The sequence below is a fragment of the Pinus tabuliformis genome, chromosome 8 (genome assembly GCF_031772625.1).
Source record: "Pinus tabuliformis cultivar Carrire ecotype Pingquan chromosome 8, CPIR1, whole genome shotgun sequence".
Taxonomy (NCBI): Eukaryota; Viridiplantae; Streptophyta; class Pinopsida; order Pinales; family Pinaceae; genus Pinus; species Pinus tabuliformis.
In genome coordinates, this window is record NC_142294.1 from 1,607,050,650 (window position 1) to 1,607,065,816 (window position 15,167).

The window sequence follows — 15,167 nt, forward strand, 5'->3', positions numbered from 1 at the left end:
TCTGGTTCAAATTTTCTTTCAATGTACCTCAACTGTTTGGTTGTAATTGTATAGCTAGGTTTTTAGTATGTTTGGATTAAGGACCTTTGAAGACACAATAGGAGCTATATCAATAGGAGCCTGGTGAGAGACAAATCCTTTGATATTCCATTCCCTGATTTCTTCAAGATTTGGCTGATTGAAGGTGGTTATGGGACAATGTAAGAGCTGCTAGAGATGATCACATGGTCACAGCTAGCATTCATGATAAGCCGGTACATATCCACTGTTTAATGTTGAATTGTTTTACGAGTTATTCAGTGCCCTTACCATTGATCTTCACGAGTATTGATCAGTCATAACTTACTGAAAGTGCAGGTGGGTTTACTTAATGTTGATGGTTATTACAATTGCTTGCTTGCCATATTTGATAAGGGTGTTGAAGAAGGATTTATAAAGCCTTCTGCATGGCATATTGTTGTGTCTGCTCCAACAGGAAAATAACTTATAGCCAGGATGGAGGTAGGGAGAATGTTATGGAAGTGATTGTAGATTGATGTTTGCAGTGTCTAGAAAAGAACGTTATAGTGACTCTTCTCTTTTGTTATAGGATAACGTTATTTATTTACATGGTTTTCACAAGAAATGCAATTCAAGCTAAATGAAAATGATGGAGGCTTAAAGGAACTGTCACTCTAAAATTAAGGGAATCATCCTTTTTCTCTGTTTAATTAACTTAAAAAATTTCAACCAAGTGATTGTGTTTATCTACAAGTAACTTTTCTTTCATGTTAAATGACATTGAACCATTGGTGTCTATATCTGCTGCGCCAAACAGTTTGGGAAATTAGTGGTTACTGGCCTTTTCATATTACTAATCTTTAGTCCATCTTTGAAATGAAAATGGGACAGTTATCTCAAACTTCTCTAAATCCAGGCCAACCAGAACAGTATCAGACTAATCAAAAGGTACACAGAATAGAACAGAGGATATAAGAGAGGGAGATAAAATAAAGAACAATGACCTATTGAACCTGATGTTTTGTTGTATAACATCAGTCAAACATGCTAAGAGGAACAATGTATTGCAGTGAAATTACTGGTATAAGGTTTCTAGTTTTCTTTTCCAAGGACTGATTGCTCTGAAATTGGATGATTAGGATTTTGCATATTGCAAGTGATTTATGTGCTTTTGACGCTATGGGCATGACTATTTTGGCTTTTTATCTAATTGAAATAGTTTTACTATCGATGTTGTTGAAAGATCCTACAACCTAAACTATTTAAGATGGTAAATTATATCACAGATATCTAGTCATAAATTCGGTGAAGTAAAGACTGTTGCTGACATGCATGAAAGGAAGGCCGAAATGGCTCATCAAGATGATGCTTTTATTGCTCTTCTAGGTGATTTGATACTTCACATTTTTAAGAAACTTTTTGGGGTATGATAAATAGGATGGTTTGCTGTTAATTGCAATTAAGTTTTAATTGCATCTTGAGAAGCCAGGTGCACTGCATAGCCAAAGCGTTGTTCTGCGCTGAAATTGTGATCCAGTTAAAACTTCATGTGGATACGGGAAAGGGCAGACTGAAATCGATAACTAAAGCGCTTGTTCCTAGGGGTTATTAAGAGGCAGGGGATTGAGTTCCAGGAGCAAAGTAAAAGGTAAAGGCAACACATGTAGTTGACCTCGTTAATTGAGTACTAGAGCCCAGTCGAGCAAATCCAATTCCAGGCGAAAATATAGTGTCTTAATCACGAGCATCCTCACGACTTCCAACTTCGTAGCTGGCTGGCGTCCCTATTTCATTTCTCTATCCCTACCCCGCACAGATTGAAACCAAGTTGGAGTTGAAACAGACCCAGTTGAATAAGCTTCTTAATAACCAACATAAGTTACTATCTAACCACCACCATCAAATGAAGAACAAAAGCACGAGTTTACGCCATGGCAATGACTGTTTTTATAGCCATAGTCTTTGGTTCTAAATATTTGGTTCTTGGCAGGCAGAGGGATTTTCCTTCTATGTTTTTTCCTGGGAAAAGCAAACAGCTAAATAAATTTACAGTTTTCGATTTCCACTCATGGCCCCAACATTTTCTGGAAAAGAAAAAATAAATTTACAGTTGTTAGTTGTCGATTGCCACTCATGGCCCCAACATTTTCTTTTTCCTTCCATGTTTTTTTCTGGGAAAAGCCAACAACGAAATAAATTTACAGTTGTCGATTTCCACTCATGGCCCCAACATTTTCTGGAAAAGAAAAAATAAATTTACAATTGTCGATTGCCACTCATGGCCCCAACATTTTCTGGAAAAGAAAAAACAAGTTTGTCTCGCTCTAGCTACAATAGTTCGGGTGCAGAGAGAAGTGGATAACACGCTCAAACCCCTGAATATGAATCGAACTTTAGTGGATTGGATACTTTACCTAGTCATCTCAAGATCTGAACACAATTCCTTAGTAGCAATGAATATCTATTTCGCTGGGAAAGCAGAGATACTGAAAGAGCATCTCACAAGTTCAATTAGTTACCATCATGTCAGGACACATCCATTTCTTGATATATATTGTCAATGATAATAATTGATTTACTTCTTATGTACTTCTGGTTCAAATTTTCTTTCAATGTACCTCAACCATGGCTAGGTTTTTAGTATGTTTGGATTAAGGACCTTTGAAGACACAATAGGAGCTATATCAATAGGAGCATGGTGAGAGACAAATCCTTTGATATTCCATTCCCTGATTTCTTCAAGATTTGGCTGATTGAAGGTGGTTATGGGACAATGTAAGCGCTGCTAGAGATGATCACATGGTCACAGCTAGGCATTCATGATAAGCCGGTACATATCCACTGTTTAATGTTGAATTGTTTTAGAGTTCATTCAGTGCCCTTACCATTGATCTTCACGAGTATTGATCAGTCATAACTTACTGAAAGTGCAGGTGGGTTTACTTAATGTTGATGGTTATTACAATTGCTTGCTTGCCTTATTTGATAAGGGTGTTGAAGAGGGATTTATAAAGCCTTCTGCATGGCATATTGTTGTGTCTGCTCCAACAGGAAAATAACTTATAGCCAGGATGGAGGTAGGGAGAATGTTATGGAAGTGATTGTAGATTGATGTTTGCAGTGTCTAGAAAAGAACATGGTCAGGGATTGGTATCCAAAATAAAATGTTATCATTAATGGATTAGAACTTTTGACTGCTTGCAGTGTCTAGAAAAGAACATGGTCAGGATTGGTATCCAAAATAAAATGTTATCATTAATGGATTAGAACTTTTGACTGCTCATCGTTTAGTTATATATTCATATATTCTGGTGACAGGGATTAAAAACATTTGTAATTTGGATATTCTGTGTAGGAATATGTACCTATACACTACAGGGTTGCTCCTCGAAGAAACTGGGAAATTGAATGACTAGGATACCCTGCAGCCTCTGATTTGCATTCGTAATAAATTTGACCTGGCTTGGTCCCCAATTGTGGGCAGTTGTTTGTTTTGAATGATGATTCATTGTTGCAACATTTGTAAATTATGTGGAATGAACTATTCCATGGAATCTAATTGCAGGCATTAACATGATTGCAATACATGACATTGATATTTATTTGATCTTTTAATGTGTCCTAAATGTGTTTTGGGTGTTTTTGTTTTCTCTATACCCAAGAGCACAGTGAATGCCGAAAAAGTTGGGCAGAAGCTCCTCAAAATAATAGAAAAGAAAACTTTAATTTCTTACTATGTTTGTTTGTCTATAGTTGAGTATGTGGTGAGAGTATGTGCATCTTTATAGATTTTGGTAGTCAAATCGCTGCATGGAAGTGGGTCCTTTATCCTACAAACAAGAGGTCCTAAAAAGATTGTATATTCAATCCCTCTGTGAACCGTGCTTTTGTGGAGTGTTGTGTATCCAATCCCTCTGTGGACCGTGCTTTTGTGGAGTGTTGGCAATTTGCAGCCACATAGTGTTGACAATTTGCAGCCAACTCAGATGAATTTGCAGCCACATAGTGTTGACAATTTGCAGCCAACTCAGATGAATTTGCAACCACATTTTGCATGAGATCTACTCAAATTCAGCTGTTTTCCCAGATAGTAAAAAGACATGAGACAGCTTTATAGTTCTTTCCATGATTAATATGTTTGCATAAACTAGAGAGTTGTAGGATTAAAATCTTAGTGCGATTGCTTTACCCGATGAATGGATGTAACAAATGTGATAGTTTATATTACTTGGCTAATAAAGCAACAATATATGAATGGTAATGGAATTGTCCATGGTATTGTAGTTTCATTTCATTCATACAATGTTGGTTAAACAGCCATATTACAAGTAGATGAATTATGATGATCGAATTTGTCAATGGCCAGTATGTCTGTTAAAGTGAACACAGATTCTAGAAGATGACCTAGAAGCATCAAGCGTTGAATCACTTCTTGAGGGAGAGAATGCGAGGTCTAAAATATTAGAAACGAAAACAAGTCATGATTATGGAGATGCAAGTAGTGTGGCATGTGAAAATAGGGAGGAGGATGATTTAGATGATGTGCCTCAACAACTATTGTCAAAGCAGCAAGAAGGCAACTCGGGCAGATGTCAATGCAGAAGAAAAAGATGTTGATGAAGAGGAAAGGATTAGGCGTGTCGGAAAGGCCAACTTAGACAAATGGCTCCAGAATTCGTTGCAGAACAGAGGCATGAGAATAACATTGTTACAACATCATTGTTGCATTATATGGTGGGATTCTTCTCCAATTTATGCCTTACAGCGTTCCTTTTGCAACATTTGGTGCAATTACTAGTATTAGATTAATTTACAAATAAAATTTTAATTATAAAATTTTTGTTGGGTATTTTTGATGGGAAAATACCAAAAACAAACAAATTACACATCACAGAGGCAATGGTCTGTTTCCTCTGTCCATGATCTTTGCATAGGGAAGCTATTTAAAAGAAATTGTCTCAGAACAAACCATTACACAGCCATAACACATTTCTATTGATTAAAAACAAAAGACTGATACAAACTTCATCCTCTTTGCTGAGAGGGATTCACCAAAAAAAACTCTGTCTCTTTTTACAAAATGATTTTTACACTGCTGTGTAAAATCTTCATTCACTGCTGTAAAACAAACTTACATGGATTTACTGCTGTAAAAACCAATTTTTTTACTTACTGATGTAAAACTATTTTACGCATACTGCTGTAAAATAAACATTACATATGCAACTCCCAAAATCTCTTACTCCCCGCACTGCTGCGCATATGCTCCCCGCACTGCTGTGCATAAACTTCTATTTCATATTACCACGCAGAGCACACATTCATTTGGCTCGTTATAATTTTTAATCCACGCGTGTGTTCTACACCTCATTACAAAAACATGGTCAACACCAAAAAAATATATAAAATTACAAAGTACTTCGTATGCCATACTTAACATTCATATGCGCCCATACCTTCAATACCAAAAAAAACATTAAAATTTAAAACTTCCATCTACTTTCTACGGGCATATTAAATTCATTAATTATTTTACCGCGGTCAACCAAAACTTTACTCCACGCAATGTTTTAATGTTGGTTTGTATGCAGCTTCGGACAATCAACGGACGAGAGTGCTGGAGACAATCGAACGGCGGACAGAGATATCGGGAGGCATTTTGCTGCAGAACTTTAGCTCCCGAAAAGTAACTTTTGCTTACGTATGGTGAGAGCCACGCGTCTGCACCATATCGTATCGGAGTCAAATATACGGAAACAACTTTACGCTGGAAGGCGGTGCGAAATTGAAAGGCGGTTTTGCTGAGTGGTTTGGGTGAGGTACGGCCGCTCAGTTGGAATTACATATTCAACACTCCCCTTTAATTTCAACTGCTGGGCATTCAGTCATACCCAGACACTTCCTCAAAAATTCAAAGCTTTTCTGATCCAGTGGCTTTGTCAAGATGTCTTCTACCTGTTCTTGGGTCCTGCAATGTTCTAGGACAATTTCTCCATTGTTCACCAATTCTCTGATGTAGTGAAACCTTGTATCAATGTGTTTCGTTCTCTTATGAAACATTGAATTCTTTGACAATGCAATAGCTGAGCTATTGTCACAAAAGATCACTGTCACTTTTGCCTGCTCTTGGCCTAAGATTCTCAACATTCTTCTCATCCACACTGCTTGACATGCTGCTGCTGTAGCTGCCACATATTCAGCCTCTGCTGTAGACAATGCTACAATGGACTGCTTCTTAGAAACCCATGAAATGGCTCCTGAACCCATGTGAAAAACATAAATGGAAGTTATTTTCCGATCATCTACACTTCCATCCCAATCACTATCAGTGTATCCAACCAAATCTGAATGTTCTGAGACAGTATATAAAATTCCAAACATTTTGGTACCTTTGACATACCTCAAAATTCTTTTTGCTGCCTGCCAATGTGCCTCCTTTGGCCTCTCCATGAATCTGGAAATTAAACTAACAGCATACATAATGTCAGGCCTAGTTGCTGTTAAATACATAAGGCTGCCAACAATACTCTTGTACAAACTAGGATCAAAATCCTTGCTGCTGTCCTCTCTGCTGAGTTTTAATCCCATTACTGTGGGAGTGATTGTTGCCTTGCACTCTTGCATGTTAAATCTGCCCAATACTTGATTTACATATCTTGCTTGTGAGATAAAAATTCCTTTTTCATTTTGATCTAATTCTATGCCTAAGAAGTATCTTAAGAAACCCATGTCAGTCATTTCAAATTCTTCCTTCATGACTGATTTAAAATTCTCAATGAGCTGATCATCATTACCTGTGAAAATAAGATCATCAACATATAGGACAACAATCAAAATTTTACCATCTTTTTCTTTGATGTAGACAGTGGGTTCTCCTTATCCAATAGATATGAATCTATCCTACTGTACCATGCTCTTGGCGCTTGCTTTAGCCCATAAAGAGCCTTCTTCAATTTGCACACTTTGTGCTCTTCACCTTTCTTCTCATAGCCGAGAGGCTGTTCAATGTACATCTCTTCTTTTAACACTGCATTTAGGAATGCTGACTTCACATCCATTTGGTAGACTTTACATTTGTTTTGTGCTGCTATGGACAACACTGCTCTCACGGTTTCCATTCTTGCAACCGGGGCGAAAGTCTCCTCATAATCTCTCCCATACTGCTGCTAGTACCCTTTGACAACCAGCCTTGCCTTGTGCCTTTCTATCTTGCCTTCAGCATTGCTCTTGGTCTTGTAAACCCATTTGACTCCAATAACTTCTTTGCCTTTTGGTAGCTCAACCAAGTCCCATATTTTGTTCCTCTCTATGGCATTCATCTCCTCATCCATAGCTTCTATCCATTTCCTATCTTTAATTGCATCCTCGAAATGAATAGGATCATCAACATGACAATACAAGGCAAATAAGGAATTCATTCCTTCATTATAAATGTCACTCAGATTTCTAAACTTCTTACCTCTTTCATTTGGTGTGCAAGTGCTTGAAGATGCACTTGAATTTCCTCCTTGTGGTGTGCTTGGAGAAGCACTCTCATTTATCCTCAATGGCGTCCCTTGCTGTCCTTGTGTTGGCGCTGTTGTTTGGGGATGCATTTCAGCCACTTCCTCTTCATCTTCATCATGAGACAAACAGTTTTTAACATTCACTGTTTTCTCTATGCTTCCATCCCAAGCTTCCTCTTCAATGAATTGAACATCTCTGCTGACAAAAAACTTCTTGGTGGATGGGATATACAACCTGTAGGCTTTGGGTTCCTCACTGTATCCAATGAAAAGACATTTCTCCCCTTTGCTGTCCAACTTCCTCCTTAGCTGATCTGGTATGTGTGCATAAGCCACACATCCAAAAACTCTCATGTGGGTGACTCCTTGCTTTCTCCCACTCCATGCCTCTTCCGGCACTTTGTTCAACAATGCTTTTGTAGGACACCTGTTCAAAATATACACAGCACAATTTACAGTTTCAGCCCAATAATCATTTGGAAAATGCTTTGCCTTCAACATGGTCCTCGCCATATCCATGATGGTCCTGTTCTTCCTTTCAGCAACTCCATTTTGCTGTGGGGTGTACCTTGCTGTAAACTGTTTATGTATACCATTTTCTCTACAAAATCTTAGGAATTCCTTGGAGATATACTCACCTCCTCTATCAGTTCTCAAAACTTTTATATGCAGCCCGCTTTGGTTTTCCACAAATGCCTTGAAGTTTTGGAATTTCTCAAACACTTCACTTTTGTTTTTAAGGAAACATATCCAAGTCTTTCTTGTAAAGTCATCAATGAATGTTAGGAAATATTGGCTGCCTGCTAATGATGGAGCTTGCATCGGTCCACATAAATCTGAGTGGATGATCTCTAAGGGTGCCTTTACCCTTATGCTCTTCCCTGATGGAAAACTTTCTCTATGTTGTTTACCCAAAATGCAACCTTCACATAGGCTGTCCAGTTTCTCTATCAATGGTAATCTTCTTACCATTCCTTTCCTACTCAACAAATTTAGACCTCCAAAATTGAGATGTCCAAATCTCAAGTGCCACAACCAATTTTCATCCTTTGGCACGCTTTGGAAAGCCTCTTGGGTAACTGCTGCAATTTCTCCTTTGTTTTTCAAATCTGCCCTTATTCTAAGAGGGAACATCCTGTTCCTTGTCATCTTCACTTCAGCAATGCATCATTTGCTGGGTGCTATATCCATGATGGTGCACACATCATTTTTAAAGAAAACATTGTACCCCTTATGGACAAGCTGTCCAATACTCAAGAGGTTACATCTCATTCCGGGGACATAGTAGACATCTGCTATGGTTTTCCTTTCTCCTTGCTTTGTAAATATTTTTACCTCCCCTTTTCTCATAACAGAGACTTTGCTATCAGTTCCTAGTGTGACTTATGATTTCACATTTTTATCTAGGGCAGAAAAGAAGGCTATGTTTCCTGTCATATGGTTGCTGCAACCTGAGTCTAAAAACCATATGTCTTCACTGTTTGTTTCAGCCATGTTACAAGCTAACAACACATTATTTTGACTGCTGTTTTCTCTAGTAACATTTGCATTTTGTCTATTACTCATATCATGCTGCTTCTTTCTACATTCACTGGCATAATGCCCATATTTTTTACAATAATAGCATTGGACATTGGATTTTTCATACCTTTGTCCTTGAGCATGTTGTTGTCCTCTTTGTTGGCTGTTGCCTTGGCCTTGGTTCTGATTTGGATTGCTGCCTCTTCCTTGTGCATTCGCTGGGTTGTTCCTTCCACCTCTGTTCTGGCTTCTGCCTCTTCCTCTTTTGTTTCCTCTGCCTTGACCTCTTCCTCTTCCAAAGGACATCTGGGTCTTGAAGGCTTGCTCAAGAGATGAGTTTTCATTCCTACTCAACCTCTGCTCATGTGTTATCAGTGATGCATGTAGCTCATCAACTGAATAGTTTGAGAGATCCTTTGTCTCTTCAATGGTGGTGACTATGGCATCAAACATTGAGGGTAAGACCCTCAATATTTTCTCCACAATCATTCTATCTTCAATGGTTTCTCCATGAGTTCTCATTTGTGTGATTACACCAATCACATGAGTGAAGAATGAGTCAATGTTATCTGACTCTTTCATGTTCAGATTCTCAAAATCCTTCCTCAACAATTGTAGTTTTGCTGTCTTCACTCTCTCCATGCCTTGATAGGCTGTCTTGAGGGTTTGTCATGCTTCATTTGCTGTCTTAGCTGCTGCCAACCTTGGAAACATACTCTGGTCTACTGCTAGATACAACAACATACGGGCTTTTGAATCCTTCTTCCTATTGCTCTTCAGGAGATCTCTCTCTCCCTGAGTTAATGCATTGAACTCATTTTCATTTGTTGGCTCTTCAAACTCAGATTCAACTATTTCCCATAAATCTTGAGAGGCAAACAGGGCTGTCATGGTTATTGACCAGTAGTCATAGTTCTTCCCATTAAACTGTGGGAGTTGGGTATTAAACATACCCATACCGGTGCTTGTGTTGGCCATTCCTTGCATTCTGATCTATGCCTCTAAATCCTTGACTGTATGTTTAAAACAACTCACTGCTTCTTCAGCAACACATAAAAAAACTTTTTGGAATACTTGAATCCTTTGCCTGAGACTTTATTTTGCTGGAGAAGATCTACTGCTGCAACAAAAGACTCCTCCTTTCAGCTTCTTGAACACTTTCAAAGAGCCTAAGCCACCTCTGATACCACTGTTGGGTATTTTTGATGGGAAAATACCAAAAACAAACAAATTACACACCACAGAAGCAATGCTCTGTTTCCTCTGTCCAGGATCTTTGCACAGGGAAGCTATTTAAAAGAAATTGTCTCAGAACAAACCATTACACAACCATAACATATTTGTATTGATTAAAAACAAAAGATTGATACAAATTTCATCCTCTTTGCTGAGAGGGATTCATAAAAAAAACTGTCTCTTTTTACAAAATGATTTTTACACTGCTGTGTAAAATCTTCATTCACTGCTGTAAAACAAACTTACATGGATTTACTGCTGTAAAAGAACTTACATAAACCGCTGTAAAAACCAATTTTTTTACTTACTGATGTAAAACTATTTTAAGCATACTGCTGTAAAATAAACATTACATATGCAACTCCCAAAATCTCTTACTCCCCACACTATTACATATGCAACTCCCAAAATCTCTTACTCCCCGCACTGCTGTGAATATGCTCCCCGTAGTACTGTGCATAAACTTCTATTTCATATTACCACCCAGAGCACACATTCATTTGGTTCGTTATAATTTTTTAATCCACGCATGTGTTCTACACCTCATTACAAAAACATAAAAATATATAACATTACAATGTACTTCGTATGCTATACTTAACATTCATATGCGCCCATACCTTCAATACCAAAAAAAACATTAAAATTTAAAACTTCCATCTAATTTCTACGGTCATATTAAATTCATTAATTATTTTACTGCGGTCAACCAAAACTTTACTTCAGGCAATGTTTTAATCAGGGGTTAAATTTGACGGGTGACCCTACCCGTCAAGGAATTTTTTTATGACGTTTTTATTTTTAAACTGCCCATCATATGACTTTTAAAATTTATTTGTACAAGTTTTATCTAATTTCAAATTGTACTCATAATTGTTCAAATTTTTCATTTAAAAACGAGGACCTAGGCTAAGAACATCACATCTGATCAAGTCAGGCACACTAATCCAAGGTTAAGCAAACCCATCTAAAAAAGATAGGGACCCATCTAATCCATCTAAAAACATAGAGGCCGCTCTAACCATTATAGGTACAGGAACCTATGTAGTCCATGTTTAGCACAGGCTCGTATGAAAAAATGGGGAGATATCTAACCCATCTAAAAAAATTGGGGACTGACCTGTAAAAAATATAGCAACCTACCAAACCTGGATTTAGGATAGACCCATGTTAACTAAATTGGGACTGTAATTCAGGATTTAGCAGGGCCCCATCTAAAAAATCAGGGGCCTGTACAATCAAGTGTTTAGCACAAACCCATCGAAAACTACAGGCACTATCCAGTACTTAGCACAGGCCCATTTTAAAAAACGACCTACCTAACCTAGAGTTTAGCCCGGATCCATCTAAACAACCAGGGTCTGTAATGTGTCTTGAGATTTTAAGATGCATACATCAACTGGCCAGCTATCAAATATTAGAATTCAAACATAAAGGAAACCTTAAGGTTGACAACTTCCAACTGGAACTAAATATCAAAGCTATGGGTTTGTGCTAACTTCATAAAGCATTGAAAATTATGAAATAACACGTGAAGCTTACCTTATCAACATAAGGGTTTTTCCTACACACAATGTTAGCACTACCAATATCTCCACTGGTTGAGAACTTCACTCATTCCTTGCTCACAGAGATCACAACTGCAAGCAACACAATATGCAAGGGGAACATTATTGAATAAAACACATAACTGCATTGACAACCATTACACTAACAGAGTACTAAGATGAAATCAACCACATTAAGAAATATCTAGGTGCCTATAGTCAGGTTGGGACTGGAATCAGCCAAACTGTGCATGTGTAATAGCACATTGATGCATTTGACATGAGATACCCATATAGGCCCCAGGTTAATATGCATATGGCCTGGGCCTAGATTGGTTCATGTTACTCAAGTATGATATGCACCTGATCCCACTTTACATGGATTTTATCCTTATAGTAGCATGGATATGCCAAGCCCATCCCATTTTCTCAAGACCTGGCATTACCTTGGTTAGGTTATGGCTCAGCAGAACCAGTGGATTCACTCCAACCGACATTAACTGGCCTAGGTTCAAATACCAGGCCAAACGAGAGCTTTATGTTCAAAAACTCAGTAGCATGATTGTCACTCACCAGTGTCCCCAATGGAGCTGAGATCCTTGCAGATGCGAGCAAATTCTTGAGATGGCATTCTCACAATGGCATGGTACTCTGACTCTGGAATGCCCAAATGCTCGCTGTCAATGTCCATTAACTTCATTTCGAAGTCGGAAATCTTGTCCTGGTCATTTTCTATTATATAAAAAATATTACATTTTTTAAATGTTTTTTAATCAAATCAAAATTTTAAAACTTATAAAACTTGTTCTCTATTAAAGAAACTTTTGTTATTATTATGTAATTTGTAAATAATTTATTTTATTATTTTATAACTTTCTCTAAAACAATTATGTATTATGGATGCGTCTCAAATAAAATGCAATATTGTACTACATGAAAACAAACTAATCAATACTTTTGGGCTTTTTATATTTTCCAAAACACTTTCACAATTTCTTTGGTCAAGATGGAATGAATATATGTATATATTAAAATACAATATTGCATCATATAGAAATAAAATAAACAATATTTTGTTGTTTTTATAATTTCCTGGTTGAAAAATACTACACATTAAACAAAACATGTGCAAAATGAAAGAAAAAGAATCCAGGCTCCGTGCTTTCGACAACCATTGTATAAAAAAATGTAATGATTCAGAACTCTTACAGAAATTGAGAGATACAATGGTTCTTTTAAACCTTGTCAAACCAGAAAGCAGAAAATGAAGAGGTTCTTTTAAACCTTGTCAAACCAGAAAGCAGAAAATGATGAGGTTCTTTTAAACCGAAATAAAAAAGAAAACGATGGCTCGTCAAACCAGAACCCACAGAAAAACAAAACCCATCAATTATAAAACCTAAAAGGAAAACGAAAGATTGAATGATTGGAAAAAAAAAAATGACACACTAGGTATATTGAGGTCGTTTCAACTTACTGGGGCTTTCGAACATGAAGGTAACGGTGTCGCCTCCATCGTCGGCCTTGATGGTGATGATGTCATCGTTGCCGGCGCACTTGAGCATCTTGGCCATGTTATTGAGGTTCATCCCCATGGACATGTTGCGGTCGCAGCGATAGTGCTCGAAGCCCTCAGATCTGAGCAACAGGGAAACGAGGGCAACGTGGCTCGAGTCCATGGCCTGCAGGGAGAAGCCCGTGGCCGAGCAATCGAAGTTAGCATCGGTGACGAGGTCCTTGATGGACTCCAGCACCTTCTTCAGACGACTCCCCTACACAAGCCTTAGTTCCAACATCGTTACAGTGAAAACAAACTCTGAGAGAAGAGGACTCTTTCCCTTGTGACAGAGCTCGAGAGAAAAGTAATTCGTTCCGAGAGAAGAAAGATGGGTTGCGAGTGAGTGTGGATGTGTGTTTGTAGACTGAAATGGCGGGAACTCTGCTCTGTTTTCCCGCCAAAATAAAAGCATTACACCATATTTGACCAGGGCATCTACCAAAGACAAATGCCAACCAAGTTATTACCGATCCCGACTTGGATGTTAAATATATATATATATATATATATCAAAAAATTATTAAAAAAAAACTTAAAACTTTTCATTTTCAAACATGGCCGTCATATTGACGGTATTAAAAATTAATAGCACGTTACCGCTGACTTGGATATTTGAAATTAAAACGTATTTTACGTGTAAAAAACCTAAAAACGGGCAAACGGGGGTCAAATTTAACCCCTGGTTTTAATGTTGGTTTGTATGCAGGTTCGGACAATCAACGTACGAGAGTGCTAGATACATAATTATTTTACCGCGGTCAACAAAAACTTTACTCCACGCAATGTTTTAATGTTGGTTTGTATGCAGCTTCGGACAATCAACCGAGGAGAGTGCTAAGACAATGGAAGGACGGATAGAGATATCGGGAATTTAGCTCGCGAAAAGTAACTTTTGGTTACGTATGGTGAGAGCCACGCGTCTGCACCATATCGTATTAGAGTCAAATATACGGCAACAACTTTAACCTGGAAGGCGGTGCGAAATTGAAAGGCGGTTTTGCTGAGTGGTTTGGGTGACTTGGAATTACATATTCAACAATTTTAACTTTTCATGTTTTCATGTTATTGATCTCGAGTCTGTAAACTTCTATCATTTTAAAAATTTAAATAAATAAATATTTAATATTTATAATAAAAGATAAAATAAATCATTTCATGAGCGGAATCATTATTAACACGCTTCCCGTGGCCATCTGTTGCTTCTTGTTTTTTTTTTTAATTATTTTTCTTGAACTTCAACGGTCTCATTTTTAAAATGGGGAGCGATTGCCAGCGAGGAGCTCGTTTGTAGGGTGAATTAAATTCATTTTGTGTTCGAAGGATAAAACGGCGTTCTATGAGAGCCTAATTGCGTAAGACAACAGTAATTTCATTCACCCAGTGCAGAAACAAGACGCAGAGAACTGCAAGACGTTGACGTAGGGCACTCAAACAATGTCGAGAGAACCAGAACCAGAGAGCAACCCATTTGCCGAGTATGCACGTTTATCTATTCAGTACAGCAATTCTGTCTAGCATTTTCTTTCTCCTAGTGAAGTTTCATTATGAAGCATGTTGCCAATTACTCATTGTATTAATAGAATTAATGGTGTTGCAGGAATTCCAATGAGAACCAGAACCAGCCAGCAAACAGCCCACGCCTTCCGGCGCTGCCGAGAGCAGGTTTAATCGACCTGAATTATCGGGTGAACACTCCCTCAGAGGAGGGCTTGGCTGCCGGCGATATTGAAGGTGGAACAGCGATAAGGGAGAGAGAGGACAACTGGCTACGGGCTCTGCCTGGTGCCTCACATAGCGAAA

General features: G+C 38.0%; 1 pseudogene; it reads left to right on the plus strand.

Moving 5' to 3' along the window:
• Positions 1–882: 882 nt before the first annotated feature.
• LOC149242185 (putative cytokinin riboside 5'-monophosphate phosphoribohydrolase LOG9) lies at positions 883–13,596 on the plus strand (annotated as a pseudogene).
• The last annotated feature ends 1,571 nt before the right edge of the window (positions 13,597–15,167 follow it).